The sequence below is a fragment of the Hippoglossus stenolepis genome, chromosome 12 (assembly GCF_022539355.2).
Source record: "Hippoglossus stenolepis isolate QCI-W04-F060 chromosome 12, HSTE1.2, whole genome shotgun sequence".
Lineage (NCBI taxonomy): Eukaryota > Metazoa > Chordata > Actinopteri > Pleuronectiformes > Pleuronectidae > Hippoglossus > Hippoglossus stenolepis.
Genome location: NC_061494.1, coordinates 358,224 through 365,786, shown reverse-complemented (window position 1 = coordinate 365,786; position 7,563 = coordinate 358,224). Strand labels below are relative to the sequence as shown.

At 42.1% G+C, this 7,563-nt stretch overlaps 1 long non-coding RNA gene across 1 annotated transcript; it reads right to left on the bottom strand.

The window, feature by feature from the left end:
* Positions 1-6,194: 6,194 nt before the first annotated feature.
* Positions 6,195-6,851, bottom strand: LOC118119460. Its single transcript, XR_004698088.1, has 3 exons — positions 6,821-6,851; positions 6,657-6,700; positions 6,195-6,501 (listed from the first exon to the last, which is right to left on the bottom strand). It is a non-coding gene; the product is annotated as an uncharacterized LOC118119460 (long non-coding RNA).
* Between the last annotated feature and the right edge of the window lie 712 nt (positions 6,852-7,563).

Sequence of the window (7,563 nt, the reverse complement as noted above, 5' to 3'; positions counted from 1 at the left end):
CACACACACACACAAGTCTTAGAGGGAGCAAGACAACCTGTGGCCTTTGTTTAACATCCACAAACTGAATATGTAAAGAAGAGCTCATGAATAAAGAGCTGAAAAACCTCCAGCTGAGGCTGCTCTGGGCCGGCCCTCAGCCACACACACACACACACGCACACACACACACACACACACACACACACACACACACACACACACACACACACACACAGGCTCTTTCAGGCAAAGACAAGCAGCACTCAATCAACGGTCTGTAAGGGAAATAGTTGTTAACTGATCAATCACTCGTAGGATGAGACCAACAGGAGAGGAATCCATCTATGGCTGAAGCTGTATGCTAATGAGTCACTGCTAACATACATTCACATACATGTATATACACAAATACCCCCCCATGTTTTCTGAAGTAAGCTTTCAACTTCATCTAACATTGATACCTGCTGTTTATCAAAACTAATACAGTGCCCATTCCAAACATACCTGTTTGGAATGGGTTGCTTGCTTGGCCTGTGGTAATGCTGCTTGCAGCTTTCTTTCTGAAACTACAAAAGTGACATGCTGTAATTGAGTAGTGGCAAGTAAAGACCAGCTGCTGGACCACTGCTGCACAAAGAGCTCTTCACCTGTTCAGTTGAAACTTGACTCAATAAGCAGAGCCCCGAACTAGAGAATAAGTTGTCATTTACAGTGTCGTGAACGTGCGGATCGACAACATCACTTCCGTTTATGAGTCCAAACCGCTGCAGCTACAGAGCACTGGTTGCCTGATTATTCAAAGTTGTATATTGAATAGATCACATGTCCAAATTGCACCAAAACAAACAGACCAACAGACAGATTATTACACAGATTAAATGCTATTGACAATCTTGGTTTTATGTCCCCTTAGAATATTGTCAATAATACATTACAGTGGATTATAATTTTAAGAATGAATCGATTTTAAATTTTGAAATTTTGAAAAATGTTATCAGGGAAAAGCAATATAACATATTGTACTTTTTTGATTTAATTCAGAATTATTATTGACATTAGTAAGCCTTCCTCAAACAGGCCTACAATTTTTTTTTACTGTTTGGACGTTGATTGCAGAGCTTTTCTATAGTCTATGGGAGTTAGGGCTGTACCATATCATACCGTCCATGATAATACCGGTATACATTTTTCAGTGATAAAAATTAGCAAGAACAGCGTGTCAGCCTCCAAAAACGATTTCCCTAAAGAGGAGCTACTTCGATAGTGTGGAAAAAATATACAAGAAAACTGTACTGCTAAAGGTGGAAACACAACAAACTTGTTTCACCACTTGAAGCGGAAACACAACGTCGAGTACAACCAGGATATGAGACAAGAGCAGCTGGTGATGTGCGGCCCAAAAGTAAACAACTTGCTAGTGGCTCTCCATATGAAAGGAAGAGCAAACGGTGGATGGAAAGTACTGATGCGGTTACATATCCGTGCCTGCAATGTATGAAGCGACGAACTAGCAGCTACACTATCGTCAGAGTTTTTTTCCTCAACCACGGACCTGTGGTTGAGCCGAACCATGAAACCATACATCAGCCTGACCGTGCACTACATCAACAACGACTGGAAGCTGCAGTACTCCTGCCTTGAGACAAGTTTCTTTCCGGAGGATTACACGGGCGAAAATATTGCAAGTGGTTTAAGGAGGTTTCTTAACTCGTGGAAGAGGATTAACAGTATGTGACAACAAACATCGGGGCCAATGTTGTCAAAGTCATCCCTCTCAATAACTGGACCACACTGTCATGCTTTGCCCATCGTCTGCACATTGCTTTACAATTAAAAAATCTAAAACGCAATTTATTTTTAAGAGAAATATGTCACTTTTCTCCAAAGATCTAATCTAAAAATCACAATCCTCTCTATTATAACCCCCACGTCTATTCATAATAGCAGGCACTCCCAAAACAATTACTATCATGGGTCATATTTCCATGGGAAATAATTCCTGTCTATAGTTAATGAAAAAATTCCCCTTTTCCTTTTTGTAAAATATGTTATTGATGTGCTTTCATTTGTCTATTGCACAGATTAGGTTATCATGAATAATAGATTGTTGATTCAACCTGTTTTAAACTTTCACCACTGTGCGAAGAATCTGTGAAAAGAATATCTTAAAAATGTGTGCACCTATAGCTTTATGACAATCTGATCTGCTAAAAAGACTAAAAAGATCTTCCTGTCACCCTAGTATGTGTGTGTGAGTGTGAGAGAGGGGGAGGGAGATAGAGAGGGTGTGTGTGTGTGTGAGAAAGAGAGAGAGAGAGAGAGAGAGAGAGAGAGAGAGAGAGAGAGAGAGAGAGACAGAGAGAGAGAGACTAACTATCTTTCTTTATCTTCAGAGAGGAGTTTAGAAGACCCCAGGATTGACAAAAGAGTGTGAGCTGGCAAAAAGATTGTGGCTGCCTTTGCTCACTGCTGGAAGTGGCAGCGAGCACTCTGGGATGATCAAGTGGAAATAGGCATACCTCAGCACAAACTGGTCACAGAAAGACAAAAGATGATCCAGTGGCTGTTAGAAAAAGAAAAGGCCATCACATACAGTGCATCCGGAAAATATTCACAGCGCTTCACTTTTTCCACATTTTGTTATGTTACAGCCTTATTCCAAAATGGATTAAATTCTTTTTTTTGACATTTTTGCACATTTATTTAAAATAAAAAATGAAAAGTTCACATGTACATAAGTATTCACAGCCTTTGCCATGACACTCAAAATTGAGCTCAGGTGCATCCTGTATCCACTGATCATCCTTGAGATGTTTTTACAACTTGATTGGAGTCCACCTGTGGTCAATTCAGTTGAATGGACATGATTTGGAAAGGCACACACCGTCTATATAAGGTCCCACAGTTGACAGTGCATGTCAGAGCACAAACTAAGCCATGACGTCCAAGGAATTGTCTGTAGACCTCCGAGACAGGATTGTATTGAGGCACAGATCTGGGGAAGGGTACAGAAAAATGTCTGCAGCATTGAAGGTCCCAATGAGCACAGTGGCCTCCATCATCTGTCAATGGAAGAAGTTTGGAACCACCAGGACTCTTCCTAGAGCTGGCCGCCTGGCCAAACTGAGCGATCGGGGGAGAAGGGCCTTGACCAAGGGAGGTGACCAAGAACCCGAGGGTCACTCTGACAGAGCTCCAGCGTTGCACTGTGAAGAGAGGAGAACCTTCCAGAAGGACAACCATCTCTGCAGCACTCCACCAATCAGGCCTGTATGGTAGAGTGGCCAGACGGAAGCCACTCCTCAGTAAAAGGCTCATGACAGCCCACCTGGAGTTTGCCAAAAGGCACCTGAAGGACTCTCAGACCATGAGAAACAAAATTCTCAAGGTCTGATGAAACAAAGATTGAACTCTTTGGCCTGAATGCCAAGCGTCATGTCTGGAGGAAACCAGGCACCGCTCTTTACCTGGCCAATACCATCCCTACAGTGAAGCATGGTGGTGGCAGCATCATGCTGTGGGGATGTTTTTCAGCGGCAGGGACTGGGAGACTAGTCAGGATCGAGGGAAAGATAAATGCAGCAATGTACAGAGACATCCTTGATGAAAACCTGCTCCAGAGCGCTCTGGACCTCAGACTGGGGCGAAGGTTCATCTTCCAACAGGACAACGACCCTAAGCACACAGCCAAGATAACAAAGGAGTGGCTTCGGGACAACTCTGTGAATGTCCTTGAGTGGCCCAGCCAGAGCCCAGACTTGAACCCCATTGAACATCTCTGGAGAGATCTGAAAATGGCTGTGCACCGACGCTCCCCATCCAACCTGATGGAGCTTGAGAGGTCCTGCAAAGAAGAATGGGAGAAACTGCCCAAAAATAGGTGTGCCAAGCTTGTAGCATCATACTCAAAAAGACTTGAGGCTGTAATTGCTGCCAAAGGTGCTTCAACAAAGTATTGAGCAAAGGCTGTGAATACTTATATACATGTTATATTTTCATTCTTTATTTTTAATAAATTTGCAAAAATTTTCTACAAACTTTTTTCACTTTGTCATTATGGGGTATTGTGTGTCGAATTTTGAGGAAAAATGAATTGAATCCATTTTGGAATAAGGCTGTAACATAACAAAATGTGGAAAAAGTGGAGCGATGTGAATACTTTCCGGATGCACTGTAGGTCTTGGCTGCTAACAGGTTAACCAAACACCTGGTGCTAACATCGCGAGAAGGATGGAAAATGCCCTTAATTTTGGTATGCACTAATAAATGCTGCTGCCTGCAAGCTGCAATCACAGATAAAACATGTCAAAAAAAAATTCTATATCGTCATAAATATCGTTTCCTTTCCTTGAAATATGGTGATATGATTTTGAAGCTATATCGCCCACCCCTAATGGGAGTGATAGCCAGTCTTTTCAAGATCACGTTTTAATGTGTGTAAACTCAGAGAGCACCTCCACCTGCACCAGAGGGTTAATCAGTGCAGCTGAGGGCTGTTGGCTGATTAATCCTCTGGTTCAAAAGCCAGCAGCAGAGCTGCCATAGGGGAGGCCGATGGAACATAGACTCAAGAGAAGACAGAGACAAGCTGAGCTGAGCTGCCACGACAGCATAAAGCACTTAATACTTTGAGTGGAGTTTTGTTGCCTTTATGTTTGCTCACGTGTGCTGAGTGAAGAAATAAAGATGCTGAAAAGAGACCTGTTAGTCTCTGGCTGTGTTTGGGAGACCCCTGTGGCATCGACATGTGCCACAGTGGCGCTCAACGTGGGGCAGGACGCAGCCAGAGATGCGGACCTGCAGGTGGAGATGGCGCTGATACAAGTGGCGGAGGTGTACATGGGCATGTACCGGGAGCAGGCAGCAAAGAACAGACGGGTTCCATGGCCAGAGGCGGACTTAACCATTAGGCAAAGGTCGGCAATTGCCTTGGGCCCCGGACTACCAGGGGCCCCATAAAATACCTTATAAACTTATGGTTAGGATAATTTTTAACTCTTCATTAATTAATCATATCATTCTACAAATCCATATGCTAAAATGGCATCATAATGCTTATAATACATGAGTAACTAGTGTCCTAGCACCCTCTCCCCCCTCAGTCCCCACTACAATGGACTATTCCATGAGCGCATCTACGAGTGATTCAGGGCGTAAACAGAGACGGAGGAGCAGTGTTGAACTAGTTCATCCTCAGTGAAATGCAGCCTCATAAACTCTGGAGTGAATCAAACAAAAACTAAGTAAACTTCATATACTGGTCTGGTCCTGATAATTTGTGATGAGTGTTTATTAGTTAAAGTGAGAGCAGGTCAGAGTTGAGGAGGACACAGAAACTCCAGCTCGGAACAAACCAACCTTCTGATCATTGAGCAGCTGTGGACGAGAGATAACAGCTATTTTCACTGTTTCCACTGTTCTTCAACAAAGTCACCTAACTGCTGCTTCACGTGACCACTCCTCTCATCTCACTGTGTGTGTGAAGCTCTGAGCGAGTGAGCGGGGGCGGAGCCCCGGGGCCTGTCTGTGTGTGTGTATACTATGACAAACAAAAATTGAAGCTCGAGAGAAAGACATTAAATAAAGTATTAATATACATATATATAAAAAAATAAACAAAACAAAAATATGTAAACATTCAAAGGAGAGAAAGAGAAATACAGGGACAAAGAGAAATGGTCATTTTTAACAGTATATTTTGTTATTATTTATGTTACTACGTAATTGACCTATTGTCTTGTGTGTTATCTTCTCACTTAATTAAAACAAGATAGAAGAAAGAGGCCCAACATCAACTTCTATCATACATTCTGTAAATTCTTATTGAACAGAGATCATATTGTTTATGAACAAGATTTTACTGTGAGTGAATTTGTCAAACTGTTAATGTTTTGTTGGGAAGAAATTAGAAGGACTTTCTTAGATAAGAATTGAAAAAGGTGAAGAACAACTGCTGCGGAGGGCCCCATGCCTGTGTTCGCCTTGGGCCCCCAAATTGCTAAATCTGCCACTGTCCATGGTGCCCACCTGCTCGGACTCCAGAGAGACTCCGGATGGCTACCAAGCCTGAATTTGGCGATGGGGGTATGTGGGCATTGGGGTGCGCTCTGAGCCAACTCAATGCCCACAGGATCATATTTATTATTTTTGCAATTTCTGTTACAACAAGCTCAATGTCCAAGCATACATACACACAAAGAAAGATACTTCTATTTCATCTATTCATTTATCTGCATATATTCAATGCAGAATATTCACATTAATAGACATTGTGTGTGGGCATACTTTTAGAATTTTCTCAGGAGGTGCAAAATTTGCCATGTGTCAATTGAGACTTACAGACAGTAGGGTAAACACTTATTTGACCTGAAATCATAATGTATAAATCAGCAGATGTGACCCGACAGTGTTTAGACTGACAAATATGTCAGCCTATGGGTCTTACTAGACCCCAATGACCTCTGTGTGCATGGACACAATCAAACTTTGGCGACTACTCCCCGTAGTTCGTCCAGCTGCCTAAATCCAGGGAAAAAATGAGACTCAGTTGGTTCAGGGTCACAATAAAATATTTATAAAAAACAATCAATACAATTATTAAAAGTATTAAAACTTTCCATCAGGAATGTGATGCATGAGACGTTGGACCAACAGTATAAAACAAACTCACTAACCAATGGCTAGACAACACTGGTGTAGGCAAAGCAGCAGTCTTGATCTGCAAGAGGGGGAGAAGAGGTCAGCCATCAAATTCCCACACAACTAAATATGTACAAGAAACCTCATTAGATTTCAAGCAGAAAAATAAAACCCATCTCGCTCTCCCAGTCTCCCTTACCTGCACAAACACAGCATTCGCCACCTACCAGGCATCAGACAAAGAGGCAGTAATTGCCTGCACCTGTCCTTATAAAGGTGGGGCGCTCTCCAATCCCACCTACCAGGGCGGTGTTCTAACTCCTAGCTGTCAGCCTTCACACAGACATTAACAAAAAATGATACAACTTAGACAACCTTTCTGCAAAATTATTTTCGCCATACTTTCATCAGACATAGTCAACATCTGATTTACTGAGATTCTTTATAATTTTATACTTTTTCATGGCATATTTTCGCGCATCAGCAGATAGTAGTTGTTGCATTGTGTCACTCAGCTGCCTCAGAGGCTTTCTCCAGGTTTCTATCTGGTATCATCCTCTGCCACCCAGAGTAGATTATTACACTATCAAGTTTTTCAAGTTGAATTTGAATGTCAGGAACACTTGGATGACACCACAGGAGCAGTATGGAGGCATTTTATGTTTTTTATTTTTACGTTTAAAGAATCTGTCCCATTTGGCTGTAACTCTGTTTACCCTCTCAAAGTGTTTCGTGGACTTACACACCTCACCCATCCCTCCATTGGCATTGTGGTGAGTAGATAATGAGGGAATTTTCATTTTTCTGTGAAATCTCTTTAATGTACTGGTTTGGCTTTACTCAAAGTTCTGGTTCTGTCTAAAAGGTGCAATCTAATCTTTTGAGTTGAGCAGCTATTATAATTACATCCACCAGGATTCTTATTAGTGTAACAGTAAAATT